This window comes from Scyliorhinus canicula, chromosome 29, assembly GCF_902713615.1.
Source record: "Scyliorhinus canicula chromosome 29, sScyCan1.1, whole genome shotgun sequence".
Taxonomy (NCBI): Eukaryota; Metazoa; Chordata; class Chondrichthyes; order Carcharhiniformes; family Scyliorhinidae; genus Scyliorhinus; species Scyliorhinus canicula.
In genome coordinates this window covers 12,467,470-12,483,460 of record NC_052174.1, presented here as the reverse complement: position 1 = coordinate 12,483,460, position 15,991 = coordinate 12,467,470, and the positions used below count along the sequence as shown (strand labels likewise).

The window sequence follows — 15,991 nt, the reverse complement described above, 5'->3', positions numbered from 1 at the left end:
GACTAGAGGTTTAGCTGACCCTATGATCGTGTCCGGAAATATCTGGTCGTTGGCCTCTCCCCTTATGATTGCCCACAGGCAATGAACTATCAGTATTGAAAGATAGCAACAGTGAGAATGGCCATGCTTAACTCCCCTGCGTACAGTCAGCAGTGAAGGCAATGGTCAACATTGGGGCAAGTCATTCATACCATTGGCTGGAATTGTCCAGCAGCTGAATGTTTAACGTCAAATGAGATAGTTCTAGCCAATCAGCTGTGCCAATTATTTCCAACTTACCTACTCGTGAACAAGCTGCTTCAAAATGAACTTATAATCCTATCCAATCAGGATCCCTCTGGGTCACTCAAGTCTGTCCTGCTCTGAGATGTGATCATTAACCAGACCACACTGCACATTTAACAAAATTGCTGAAAAAAATCAGCAGGCCTGTCCCATCTATCAGGAGAGAAACCTGTTTCTTGTTTTGGATTCCATCATCTGCAGTATTTTTGTTGTTTTATACATATTGGCTGCACTGCTGACGTACAGTTCTGACTTATTTTAAATGATGAAATCTTTAACAACGGCATTAAATAACAGAGAGAAGAAAGCAACTTACACAACTCATGCAGGATTGTCCCCAAATAATTCAAGTATAAATTAGAGACATAAATAACTTAAGCAAGTTGAAATTTGGGTGTGAATGGTAAACTTTAGTTCAAAACCTAGGTAAATACATAAACTATGATGGAGAGAAATTTGCATTTTATTCTCTACATTGATGCAAGACAGTTAGATATTCGCCTACAAAGGAAGGAGATAGGAATAACCATGAAAATAAAATCATTTGAATGGAAATTTTCATTTAATGTTTGAAAGAACCACACCAACCTGATAATGCTTGCGTTGTTGAATGTTCCAATTGGGAATCTAACTGCTTTCAAAATGTAGATTTCCAAAACACTGTCTCCAGAAACTGTTAACACCAATCTATTCTTTGCTTTCCGCAGGAAACAGCTACTACAACAAAGGTAATGATTTTAATTTTACTGATCTGATTTTCAACACGGAATAAGGTCACAGGCGCTGAATAATAAAAGATGTTGATGGCGGCCAATCACAAACCCCGTCTCTCGCCAATTACGCTGCACATTGACGTCTATTCCCTCGTTACAAAGTATTCACGGGGTCAATGCAGGTCAAGGAATAAATATATGTTTTTGTTCCGAGAAGGTAGAGCAGGACTGACATTTCTAATTGACAAAATGTTCAGCTGACCCAATGAAATATGATAACAGCAAATTTCAGATCCTGTCCAGGCGAAGCCAGCCACCAGGCTCTCACTTGGTGATTCCAATAATGCTCGGAGGGCAGGGAGAGTATCTGAAGGCAACAACAGTGGTTAAACCGAAGGGGAAGATGCTGGAAAATCTCAGCAAGTCTGGCAGCATCTGTAGGGAGAGAAACGAGCGAACGTTTCGAGTCCGATGACTCTTTGACTCAAAATAAGCCGAATATTTCAAATAGCTGTTGGACAGATTACCATCGGGTTATAATGTGAATATATAATTCTTTCCTATTGGAGGCTTTCTGAGCTCTTAAAATCAGTCCTATCGGAAATGTGATCATTAACCAGACCGTAATGAAAATTGATTCAACTGAAGAACTTAGCAAGGTTGAAATAAATTCTGTACCCCAAACAATTTTCGTTATATTTAATTGCATGAAGCTTCATTGAATACCTGACAAAGGAATGTCAGATAAGACCATAAGACATAGGAGCAGAATTCGGTCACTCGGCCCATCGAGTCTGCTCCGCCATTCGATCATGGCTGACATTTGTCTGATCTCCATTCTCCTGCCTTCTCCCCATAACCCCTGATCCCCTTATTAATCAACAACCTATCTACCTCTGTCTTAAAGACACTCTGATTTGGACTCCACAGCCTTCTGCGGCAAAGGTTCGGCAGATTCACCACCCTCTGGCTGAAGAAATCCATCCTCATTTCAGTTTTAAAGGATTGTCCCTTTAGTCTGAGATTGTGTCCTCTGGTTCTAGTTTTTCCTACAAGTGGAAACATCTTCTCTACGTCCACTCTATCCAGGCATCACAGTATCCTGTAACTTTGAATAAGATCCCCCCTCATCCTTCTGAACGCCAACGAGTACAGACCCTGAGTCTTTAATCGCTCCTCATACGACAAGCCCTTCATTCCAGGGATCATTCTTATGAACCTCCTCTGGACCCTTTCCAAAGTCAGCACATCCTTCCTTAGATATGGGGTCCAAAACTGCTCACAATACTCCAAATGGGGTCGGACCAGAGCCTCATACAGCCTCAGAAGCAGATCCATGATCTTGTATTCTAGCCCTCTCGACATGAATGTCAAAATTGCATTTGCCTTCCTCGCTGCTGATTGAACCGGCACATTAACCTTAAGAGAATCTTGAACAAGGACTCCCAAGTCCTTTGTGCTTCTGCTTTCCAAAGCCTTTCCCCATTTAGAAAATAGTCTATGCCTCCATTCTTCCTTCCAAAGTGCATAACCTCACACTTTCCACATTGTATTCCATCTGCCACTTCATTGCCCACTCTCCTAGCCTGTCCAAATCCTTCTACAGCCCCCCTGCTTCCTCAATACTATCTGTCACTCTGCATATCTTTGTGTTATCTGCTTATATATTAGATAGCTCAATAGATAGCTCATATATTATCTGTCCCCAAATGATCTTATCAAAAAATAGAACCAAAATTAACTTAAATAAATTGAAATGAAGCGGGGCTGAAGGGTAAAATGTGTTTTGTTTGTGAAAATTAATGCCAAGCTAGAATTTGTCATGGAGATAAATATTGCCTTGATGCGAAGTAATTCGATGTTGATCGGAAAAGGGAGAAGTGATGAAAAAAACTGAAATGAAAACAGGAATGCTCCTTTAGTTTTGGAAAGACCCAAATCAGCGCCGTGCTAAAAGTGCCAATTGCTGAACTGCTTGGATCGAAAATGTGGATTTCCAAGTCATTTTCTGCAGACGGTGTTGACACCAATCTGTTTGTTCCACAGGATATGGAAATTATGGCAAGTATTGTCTTTATTTTCCGAGATCTGTTGCACCCCCACGAATAAGACCAGAGAGAGTGAGGAACAAAACTGTCGATGGGAGTGAATCGCGAGTATAGTACCGCACCAAAAGTGACTCCGGTCCTGGAGCAATGTAGGACATTAATTGGGCTAGCACATGGAATTCGGGCAATTCCAATGCATGCCCATGTGCGATACGACGGGGTCGGGATCGGCACTGGGGAGCCTGACAAGCAGGAACTGCACATAAGCACTCGACGCCTCACACATTCTCACCCCAGCCAGGCAGGTGGTACTGGTTGCGCTGGAGCTTGCCCATCTCATTGATGGGTTGGCTGGGGCAAGAGGGTACCTAGGGGGGGGGTGCCCGAAACACCCCCGATTTTCAGCTGACGAGCGATTCTCCGTCTGAATGCGGTATTAATTCAGTTAGTTTTCTGTTCTGAAATTACTCAAGGTAAACGCAACGTAAAATGAGATTTACCAAATTGTGTGGTTGATTAGAGGTTCAGCTGACCTATCAAAAAAAGATAACAGCAAACTTTAGACCCTGCTCAGGAATTGCTGGTCTTTGGCCTCTCCTTTTATGATTCCTGTAACGCAGGGAATGAACGAACAGTATTGAAAGACAGCAACAGTGAGAATAGCCATGGTAAACGGCATTTACCTCCCCAACCTGTTTACAGTCAGCAGTGAAGGCAATGATCAACATCGGGGCAAGTCATTCAGACTATTGTCTGGGACAGACCAGGAGCTGGATGTTTTTAACAACAAATGAGATAGTTCTATCCAATCAGCTGTGTCAAATATTTCCAACATGCCTGTTGGTCAACAGTTAGGAACAGAGTGAAGTTATAATTCTATCCAATACAGAGCTTTCTGAGTTACTCAAGTCTGTCCTGCCCTGCTCAACGACCATTAACCAGACCGCAAGGTTAATTGATCAAATATGTAGAAACATTACTGCACTGTCGTCATTCAGTTCTGATCGATTTGGAACAATAAATTGTTAACAAAAAACTGCATTAGATAATAAAGAGGAGAATGTCACACAACTCATACTGGATCAGTCCCAAATAATCCGAGTATAAATTAGAGTCATAAATAACTGAAGCATGTTGAAATGAAGTGAGTGTGAATGGCAATGTTCAACAAATAAACTGTGATGGAGCAAATTTTATATTTTACTCTCTGGATTGATGCAAGATAAATCTTCATCGATGGAACGGATGGAAAATTAATGAACTAAAATAAAATGATTATGATTCGTAATTTTAATTTAATTTTTGAAAGAGCCAATGCTACCCATAATCCTTGCACCATTTATTGTTCCAGTTGTAGAACTAATTATGTTAAACATGTGGATTTCCAATAGATTCTGTCAAAACGTGTTAACACCAATCTATTCTTTCCACAGGATACGGCGGCCAATCCCATGGTAATGTCTTTACTTTTACTGATCAGTTTCTCAACAAGGAATAAGGACACAGACACTGAACATATAAGATGTTGATGACGGCCAATCACAAATCCCACCACTGCCCATCTCCCTGTACATTGACATCTACTCCCTTGTCACACCGTACTCATGGGGTTTATTTGCTATTATTGCAATTACTGGTCAGGAATTGTGTATGTTTCTGTTATTAGAAGATGTAGTCCGCATTCCCACCTACAGACAAGATAATCTTTATTGTTGTCACAAGTAGGCTTACATTAACACCGCAATGAAGCTACAGTGAAAATCCCCTCGTCGCCACATTCCGGCGCATGTTCGGGTGCACAGAGGGAGAATTCAGAACGTCCAATTCATCTAACAGTACGTCTTTCGGGAATTGTGGGAGGAAGCCGGAGCAGCCGGAGGATACCCACGCAGACACGGGGAGAACGTGCAGACTCCGCACAGACAGTGACCCAAGTAGGAATCGAACCCGGGACCCTGGTGATGCAAAGCAACAGTGCTAACCACTCTGCTACTGTGCCACCTTCAACTCTCCTGTACAATCATTGCTATATCAGCCTCACTCCTGATCTTTCCCTCATTTCTTGCCTGAATTTCAAATGACATTCTCTGTTCCTAGTCTGCCCTTTTTTATTCTTATCCCTGCGGTTTATATTTTTGAGACACTGCACTCCGTGACCCCTTCTGACACCCTCCTGTGGGTCGCGAACCGCACTTTGTGAAACATTGTGCAAGGTAACGATTGTTGAACTGGTTTTGTGTAAATGTACTATATCAATTTGTTCTCTGCAAACAATGTTAACTCCAATCTGTTTGTTCCACAGATTACAACTATTATCCTAGTAAAGAGTTATCTTTAATTTTATATATTCCACTCCCCTCAGAGTGACAGTTTCCGAGCAGAAACGATATTGATGAGAGCCAAACGCAATCCCTTCAATGCACCATTACGCTCGCTGTACATTCACATTTAATCCCTCACTACAAAGTATTAATTAGGAGAATTTTCTGTTCTCAAAATTACTCGACTAGGAAAATATATTTTTTTTCCAAAAACAGCAAAAATTAGTATTGCCCAAATTTTGTAGTTGACTAGAGGTTTAGCTGACCTTATGATCGTGTCCGGAAATATCTGGTCGTTGGCCTCTCCCCTTATGATTACACAGGCAATGAACTATCAGTATTGAAAGATAGCAACAGTGAGAATAGCCATGGTTAACTCCCCTGCGTACAGTCAGCAGTGAAGGCAATGGTCAACATTGGGGCAAGTCATTCATACCATTGGCTGGAATTGTCCAGCAGCTGAATGTTTAACGTTAAAAGAGATTAGTTCTATCCAATCAGCTGTGCCAATTATTTCCAACTTACCTACTAGCGAAGAAGCAGCTTCAAAATGAACTTATAATCCTATCCAATCAGGATCCTTCTGGGTCACTCAAGTCTGTCCTGCTCTGAGATGTGATCATTAACCAGACCACACTGCACATTTAACAATATTGCTGAAAAAACTCAGCAGGCCTGTCCCATCTATCAGCAGAGAAACCTGTTTCTTGTTTTGGATTCCATCATCTGCAGTATTTTTGTTGTTTTATACATATTGCTGCACTGCTGACGTACAGTTCTGACTTATTTGAAATGATGAAATCTTTAAAAACGGCATTAAATAACAGAGAGAAGAAAGCAACTTACACAACTCATGCAGGATTGTCCCCAAATAATTCAAGTATAAATTAGAGCCATAAATAACTTAAGCAAGTTGAAATTTGGGTGTGAATGGTAAACTTTAGTTCAAAACCTAGGTAAATACATAAACTATGATGGAGAGAAATTTGCATTTTATTCTCTACATTGATGCAAAACAGTTAGATATTTGCCTACAAAGGAAGGAGATAGGAATAACCATGAAAATAAAATAATTTGAATGGAAATTTTCATTGAATGTTTGAAAGAACCACACCAACCTTATAATGCTTGTGTTGTTGAATGTTCCAATTGGGAATCTAATTGCTTTCAAAATGTAGATTTCCAAAACACTGTCTCCAGAAACTGTTAACACCAATTTATTCTTTGCTTTCCGCAGGAAACAGCTACTACAACAAAGGTAATGATTTTAATTTTACTGATCTGATTTTCAACACGGAATAAGGTCACAGGCGCTGAATAATAAAAGATGTTGATGGCGGCCAATCACAAACCCCGTCTCTCACCAATTACCCTGCACATTGACGTCTATTCCCTCGTTACAAAGTATTCACGGGGTCAATGCAGGTCAAGGGATGAATATATGTTTTTGTTCCGCGAAGGTAGAGCAGGACTGACATTTCTAATTGACAAAATGTTCAGCTGACCCAATGAAATATGATAACAGCAAATTTCAGATCCTGTCCAGGCGAAGCCAGCCACCAGGCTCTCACTTGGTGATTCCAATAATGCTCGGAGGGCAGGGAGAGTATCTGAAGGCAACAACAGTGGTTAAACCGAAGGGGAAGATGCTGGAAAATCTCAGCAAGTCTGGCAGCATCTGTAGGGAGAGAAAAGAGCGAACGTTTCGAGTCCGATGACTCTTTGTCAAAGCAGTTGACAGTGGTTAAACCCATTGTCATAATATACATCTCTGTATATAATGGAGTGCAGACAGGCAGTGATTGACACACAGGATGACCAGGAAGCACACAGCACAGAGCAGCCAATCACCAGACAGGACACAACCACTATAAAGCCAGAGGGCACCAGTTTTCCCGCTCTCTCTGGACCCAGCCTCTGAGACAGTCAGAGCTCGTGAGCATAGCCAGTGCAAACACCATGCGGTAGCTAGTAAGTCTGGTCAGGGTAGTACTAGGTCTCCAGTCAAGTCAGCACAGTGTCAACCCACAGTTGAATATGTATAATAGTTAAGACGTTAAATAAAATCGTGTTGCATCTTATCAAGTGTTGGAGGTCTGTCTCTTGCGACACTGCATCAAGTGCCGTCCACATCTACCCAGCCTGCCCAACACATCACCCATGGCATCTACCCGCCCCAACCAGCGTATGCTCATTAATAAAGGCAATGCTCAAAATAAGGCGAATATTTCAAATAGCTGTTGGACAGATTACCATCGGGTTATAATGTGAATATATAATTCTGTCCTATTGGAGGCTTTCTGAGCTCTTAAAATCAGTCCTATCGGAAATGTGATCATTAACCAGACCGTAATGAAAATTGATTCAACTGAAGAACTTAGCAAGGTTGAAATAAATTCTGTACCCCAAACAATTTTCGTTATATTTAATTGCATGAAAGCTTCATTGAATACCTGACAAAGGAATGTCAGATAAGACCATAAGACATAGGAGCAGAATTCGGTCACTCGGCCCATCGAGACTGCTCCGCCATTCGATCATGGCTGACATTGTCTGATCTCCATTCTCCTGCCTTCTCCCCATAACCCCTGATCCCCTTATTAATCAACAACCTATCTATCTCTGTCTTAAAGACACTCTGATTTGGACTCCACAGCCTTCTGCGGCAAAGGTTCGGCAGATTCACCACCCTCTGGCTGAAGAAATCCATCCTCATTTCAGTTTTAAAGGATTGTCCCTTTAGTCTGAGATTGTGTCCTCTGGTTCTAGTTTTTCCTACAAGTGGAAACATCTTCTCTACGTCCACTCTATCCAGGCATCACAGTATCCTGTAACTTTGAGTAAGATCCCCCCTCATCCTTCTGAACGCCAACGAGTACAGACCCTGAGTCTTTAACCGCTCCTCATACGACAAGCCCTTCATTCCAGGGATCATTCTTATGAACCTCCTCTGGACCCTTTCCAAAGTCAGCACATCCTTCCTTAGATATGGGGTCCAAGACTGCTCACAATACTCCAAATGGGGTCGGACCAGAGCCTCATACAGCCTCAGAAGCAGATCCATGATCTTGTATTCTAGCCCTCTCGACATGAATGTCAAAATTGCATTTGCCTTCCTCGCTGCTGATTGAACCGGCACATTAACCTTAAGACAATCTTGAACAAGGACTCCCAAGTCCTTTGTGCTTCTGCTTTCCAAAGCCTTTCCCCATTTAGAAAATAGTCTATGCCTCCATTCTTCCTTCCAAAGTGCATAACCTCACACTTTCCACATTGTAATCCATCTGCCACTTCGTCGCCCACTCTCCTAGCCTGTCCAAATCCTTCTACAGCCCCCCTGCTTCCTCAATACTATCTGTCACTCTGCATATCTTTGTGTTATCTGCTTATATATTAGATAGCTCAATAGATAGCTCATATATTATCTGTCCCCAAATGATCTTATCAAAAAATAGAACCAAAATTAACTTAAATAAATTGAAATGAAGCGGGGCTGAAGGGTAAAATTGTGTTTTGTTTGTGAAAATTAATGCCAAGCTAGAATTTGTCATGGAGATAATATTGCCTTGATGCGAAGTAATTCGATGTTGATCGGAAAAGGGAGAAGTGATGAAAAAAAACTGAAATGAAACAGGATTGCTCCTTTAGTTTTGGAAAGACCCAAATCAGCGCCGTGCTATAAGTGCCAATTGCTGAACTGCTTGGATCGAAAATGTGGATTTCCAAGTCATTTTCTGCAGACGGTGTTGACACCAATCTGTTTGTTCCACAGGATATGGAAATTATGGCAAGTATTGTCTTTATTTCCGAGATCTGTTGCACCCCAACGAATAAGACCAGAGAGAGTGAGGAACAAACTGTCGATGGGAGTGAATCGCGAGTATTGTACCGCACCAAAAGTGACTCTGGTCCTGGAGCAATGTAGGACATTAATTGGGCTAGTACATGGAATTCGGGCAATTCCAATGCATGCCATGTGCGATACGACGGGGTCGGGATCGGCACTGGGGAGCCTAACAAGCAGGAACTGCACATAAGCACTCGACGCCTCACACATTCTCACCCCAGCCAGGCAGGTGGTACTGGTTGCGCTGGAGCTTGCCCATCTCATTGATGGGTTGGCTGGGGCAAGAGGGTACCTAGGGGGGGGTGCACGAAACACCCCCGATTCTCAGCTGACGAGCGATTCTCCGTCTGAATGCGGTATTCAGTTAATTTTCTGTTCTGAAATTACTCAAGGTAAAAATATACTATAGTTCTAAATGCAACTTAAAATGATATTTACCAAATTGTGTGGTTGATTAGAGGTTCAGCTGACCTATCAAAAAAGATAACAGCAAACTTTAGACCCTGCTCAGGAATTGCTGGTCTTTGGCCTCTCCCTTTATGATTCCTGTAACGCAGGGAATGAACGAACAGTATTGAAAGACAGCAACAGTGAGAATAGCCATGGTAAATGGCATTTACCTCCCCAACCTGTTTTACAGTCAGCAGTGAAGGCAATGATCAACATCGGGGCAAGTCATTCAGACTATTGTCTGGGATAGTCCAGGAGCTGGATGTTTTTAACAACAAATGAGATAGTTCTATCCAATCAGCTGTGTCAAATATTTCCAACATGCCTGTTGGTCAACAGTTAGGAACAGAGTGAAGTTATAATTCTATCCAATACAGAGCTTTCTGAGTTACTCAAGTCTGTCCTGCCCTGCTCAGTGACCATTACCCAGACCGCAAGGCTAATTGATCAAATATATAGAACATTACTGCACTGTCGTCATTCAGTTCTGATCGATTTGGAACAATGAATTGTTAACAAAAACTGCATTAGATAATAAAGAGGAGAATGTCACACAACTCATACTGGATCAGTCCCAAATAATCCGAGTATAAATTAGAGTCATAAATAACTGAAGCATGTTGAAATGAAGTGAGTGTGATTGGCAATGTTCAACAAAGAAACTGTGAAGGAGCAAATTTAATATTTTACTCTCTGGATTGATGCAAGATAAATCTTCATCTATGAACGGATGGAAAATTAATGAACTAAAATAAAATGATTATGATTCGTAATTTTAATTTAATTTTTGAAAGAGCCAATGCTACCCATAATCCTTGCACCATTTATTGTTCCAGTTGTAGAACTAATTATGTTAAACATGTGGATTTCCAATAGATTCTGTCAAAACGTGTTAACACCAATCTGTTCTTTCCACAGGATACGGCGGCCACTCCCAAGGTAATGTCTTTACTTTTACTGATCAGTTTCTCAACAAGGAATAAGGACACAGACACTGAACAATATAAGATGTCGATGACGGCCAATCACAAATCCCACCACTGCCCCATCTCCCTGTACATTGACATCTACTTCCCTTGACACACCGTACTCATGGGGTTTATTTGCTATTATTGCAATTACTGGTCAGGAATTGTGTATGTTTCTGTTATTAGAAGATGTAGTCCGCATTCCACCTGCAGACAAGATAATCTTTATTGTTGTCACAAGTAGGCTTACATTAACACCGCAATGAAGCTACAGTGAAAATCCCTTGTCGCCACATTCCGGCGCATGTTTGGGTGCACAGAGGGAGAATTGAGAACGACAAATTCATCTAACAGTACGTCTTTCGGGAATTGTGGGAGGAAGCCGGAGCAGCCGGAGGATACCCACGCAGACACAGGGAGAATGTGCAGACTCCGCACAGACAGTGACCCAAGTAGGAATCGAACCCGGGACCCTGGTGATGCAAAGCAACAGTGCTAACCACTCTGCTACTGTGCCACCTTCAACTCTCCTGTACAATCATTGCTATATCAGCCTCACTCCTGATCTTTCCCTCATTTCTTACCTGAATTTCAAATTACATTCTCTGTTCCTAGTCTGCCCTTTTTATTCTTATCCCTGCGGTTTATATTTTTGAGACACTGCACTCCGTGACCCTTCTGACACCCTCCTGTGAGTCGCGAACCGCACTTGTGAAACATTGTGCAAGGTAACGATTGTTGAACTGGTTTTGTGTAAATGTACTATATCAATTTGTTCTCTGCAAACAATGTAACTCCAATCTGTTTGTTCCACATATTACAACTATTATCCTAGTAAAGAGTTATCTTTAATTTTATATATTCCACTCACCCTCAGAGTGACAGTTTCCGAGCAGAAACGATATTAATGAGAGCCAACGCAATCCCTTCAATGCACCATTACGCTCGATGTACATTCACATTTAATCCCTCACTACAAAGTATTATTTAGGAGAATTTTCTGTTCTCAAAATTACTCGACAAGGAAAATATTTTCTTTTCCAAAAAGCAGCAAAAATTAGTATTTCCCAAATTTTTGTAGTTGACTAGAGGTTTAGCTGACCCTATGATCGTGTCCGGAAATATCTTGGTCGTTGGCCTCTCCCCTTATGATTACACAGGCAATGAACTATCAGTATTGAAAGATAGCAACAGTGAGAATAGCCATGGTTAACCCCCCTGCGTACAGTCAGCAGTGAAGGCAATGGTCAACATTGGGGCAAGTCATTCATACCATTGGCTGGAATTGTCCAGCAGCTGAATGTTTAACGTCAAATGAGATAGTTCTAGCCAATCAGCTGTGCCAATTATTTCCAACTTACCTACTAGTGAAGAAGCAGCTTCAAAATGAATTTATAATCCTATCCAATCAGGATCCTTCTGGGTCACTCAAGTCTGTCCTGCTCTGAGATGTGATCATTAACCAGACCACAATGCACATTTACAATATTGCTGGAAAAACTCAGCAGGCCTGTCCCATCTATCAGGAGAGAACCATTTTCTTGTTTTAGATTCCATCATCTGCAGTATTTTTGTTGTTTTCTACATATTGGCTGCACTGCTGACGTACATTTCTGACTTATTTTAAATGATGAATAGTTAAAAATGGCATTAAATAACAGAGAGAAGAAAGCAATTTACGCAACTCAGGATTGTCCCCAAATAATTTAAGTAAACATTACAGCCATAAATAACTGGAGCAAGTTGAAATTTGGGTGTGAATGTTAAACATTAGTTAAAAACCAAGGTAAATACATAAACTATGAAGGAGAAAAAATTTGCATTTTATTCTCTACTTTGATGCAAGACAGTTAGATATTCGCCTGCAAAGGAAGGAGATGGGAAAAACCATGAAATTAAAATCATTTGAATGGAAATTTTCATTTAATTTTTGAAAGAACCACACCAACCTTATAATGCTTGCATTGTTGAAGTTCCAATTGTGAATCTAATTGCTTTGAAAATGTAGATTTCCAAAACACTCTCTCCAGAAACTGTTAACTCCAATCTATTCTTTGCTTTCCGCAGGAAACAGCTACTACAACAAAGGTAATGATTTTAATTTTACTGATCTGATTTTCAACACGGAATAAGGTCACAGGCGCTGAATAATAAAAGATGTTGATGGCGGCCAATCACAAACCCCGTCTCTCACCAATTACCCTGCACATTGACGTCTATTCCCTCGTTACAAAGTATTCACGGGGTCAATGCAGGTCAAGGGATGAAATATGTTTTTGTTCCGCGAAGGTAGAGCAGGACTGACATTTCTAATTGACAAAATGTTCAGCTGACCCAATGAAATATGATAACAGCAAATTTCAGATCCTGTCCAGGCGAAGCCAGCCACCAGGCTCTCACTTGGTGATTCCAATAATGCTCGGAGGGCAGGGAGAGTATCTGAAGGCAACAACAGTGGTTAAACCGAAGGGGAAGATGCTGGAAAATCTCAGCAAGTCTGGCAGCATCTGTAGGGAGAGAAAGAGCGAACGTTTCGAGTCCGATGACTCTTTGTCAAAGCAGTTGACAGTGGTTAAACCCATTGTCATAATATACATCTCTGTATATAATGGAGTGCAGACAGGCAGTGATTGACACACAGGATGACCAGGAAGCACACAGCACAGAGCAGCCAATCACCAGACAGGACACAACCACTATAAAGCCAGAGGGCACCAGTTTTCCCGCTCTCTCTGGACCCAGCCTCTGAGACAGTCAGAGCTCGTGAGCATAGCCAGTGCAAACACCATGCGGTAGCTAGTAAGTCTGGTCAGGGTAGTACTAGGTCTCCAGTCAAGTCAGCACAGTGTCAACCCACAGTTGAATATGTATAATAGTTAAGACGTTAAATAAAATCGTGTTGCATCTTATCAAGTGTTGGAGGTCTGTCTCTTGCGACACTGCATCAAGTGCCGTCCACATCTACCCAGCCTGCCCAACACATCACCCATGGCATCTACCGCCCCAACCAGCGTATGCTCATTAATAAAGGCAATGCTCAAAATAAGGCGAATATTTCAAATAGCTGTTGGACAGATTACCATCGGGTTATAATGTGAATATATAATTCTGTCCTATTGGAGGCTTTCTGAGCTCTTAAAATCAGTCCTATCGGAAATGTGATCATTAACCAGACCGTAATGAAAATTGATTCAACTGAAGAACTTAGCAAGGTTGAAATAAATTCTGTACCCCAAACAATTTTCGTTATATTTAATTGCATGAAAGCTTCATTGAATACCTGACAAAGGAATGTCAGATAAGACCATAAGACATAGGAGCAGAATTCGGTCACTCGGCCCATCGAGTCTGCTCCGCCATTCGATCATGGCTGACATTTGTCTGATCTCCATTCTCCTGCCTTCTCCCCATAACCCCTGATCCCCTTATTAATCAACAACCTATCTATCTCTGTCTTAAAGACACTCTGATTTGGACTCCACAGCCTTCTGCGGCAAAGGTTCGGCAGATTCACCACCCTCTGGCTGAAGAAATCCATCCTCATTTCAGTTTTAAAGGATTGTCCCTTTAGTCTGAGATTGTGTCCTCTGGTTCTAGTTTTTCCTACAAGTGGAACATCTTCTCTACGTCCACTCTATCCAGGCATCACAGTATCCTGTAACTTTGAGTAAGATCCCCCCTCATCCTTCTGAACGCCAACGAGTACAGACCCTGAGTCTTTAACCGCTCCTCATACGACAAGCCCTTCATTCCAGGGATCATTCTTATGAACCTCCTCTGGACCCTTTCCAAAGTCAGCACATCCTTCCTTAGATATGGGGTCCAAGACTGCTCACAATACTCCAAATGGGGTCGGACCAGAGCCTCATACAGCCTCAGAAGCAGATCCATGATCTTGTATTCTAGCCCTCTCGACATGAATGTCAAAATTGCATTTGCCTTCCTCGCTGCTGATTGAACCGGCACATTAACCTTAAGACAATCTTGAACAAGGACTCCCAAGTCCTTTGTGCTTCTGCTTTCCAAAGCCTTTCCCCATTTAGAAAATAGTCTATGCCTCCATTCTTCCTTCCAAAGTGCATAACCTCACACTTTCCACATTGTAATCCATCTGCCACTTCGTCGCCCACTCTCCTAGCCTGTCCAAATCCTTTCAGCCCCCCTGCTTCCTCAATACTATCTGTCCTCTGCATATCTTTGTTTATCTGCTTATATATTAGATAGCTCAATAGATAGCTCATATATTATCTGTCCCCAAATGATCTTATCAAAAAATAGAACCAAAATTAACTTAAATAAATTGAAATGAAGCGGGGCTGAAGGGTAAAATGTGTTTTGTTTGTGAAAATTAATGCCAAGCTAGAATTTGTCATGGAGATAAATATTGCCTTGATGCGAAGTAATTCGATGTTGATCGGAAAAGGGAGAAGTGATGAAAAAAACTGAAATGAAACAGGATTGCTCCTTTAGTTTTGGAAAGACCCAAATCAGCGCCGTGCTATAAGTGCCAATTGCTGAACTGCTTGGATCGAAAATGTGGATTTCCAAGTCATTTTCTGCAGACGGTGTTGACACCAATCTGTTTGTTCCACAGGATATGGAAATTATGGCAAGTATTGTCTTTATTTTCCGAGAGTTGCACCCCAACGATAAGACCAGAGAGAGTGAGGAACAAAACTGTCGATGGGAGTGAATCGCGAGTATTGTACCGCACCAAAAGTGACTCTGGTCCTGGAGCAATGTAGGACATTAATTGGGCTAGTACATGGAATTCGGGCAATTCCAATGCATGCCCATGTGCGATACGACGGGGTCGGGATCGGCACTGGGGAGCCTAACAAGCAGGAACTGCACATAAGCACTCGACGCCTCACACATTCTCACCCCAGCCAGGCAGGTGGTACTGGTTGCGCTGGAGCTTGCCCATCTCATTGATGGGTTGGCTGGGGTGAGAGGGTACCTAGGGGGGGGTGCACGAAACACCCCCGATTCTCAGCTGACGAGCGATTCTCCGTCTGAATGCGGTATTCAGTTAATTTTCTGTTCTGAAATTACTCAAGGTAAAAATATACTATAGTTCTAAATGCAACTTAAAATGATATTTACCAATTGTGTGGTTGATTAGAGGTTCAGCTGACCTATCAAAAAAGATAACAGCAAACTTTAGACCCTGCTCAGGAATTGCTGGTCTTTGGCCTCTCCCTTTATGATTCCTGTAACGCAGGAATGAACGAACAGTATTGAAAGACAGCAACAGTGAGAATAGCCATGGTAAATGGCATTTACCTCCCAACCTGTTTACAGTCAGCAGTGAAGGCAATGAGCAAAATCGGGGCAAGTCATTCAGACTATTGTCTGG

The 15,991-nt window shown here is 41.8% G+C and overlaps 1 protein-coding gene and 1 long non-coding RNA gene across 2 annotated transcripts in view; both read left to right on the top strand.

Moving 5' to 3' along the window:
• LOC119958324 (prisilkin-39-like) overlaps positions 1 to 15,991 on the top strand; it is a 107,203-nt gene that overhangs the window by 44,278 nt on the left and 46,934 nt on the right. The window lies entirely within an intron of this gene.
• LOC119958353 lies at positions 834 to 10,593 on the top strand. Its single transcript, XR_005458997.1, has 4 exons — positions 834 to 1,013; positions 4,480 to 4,500; positions 6,605 to 6,625; positions 10,583 to 10,593. It is a non-coding gene; the product is annotated as an uncharacterized LOC119958353 (long non-coding RNA).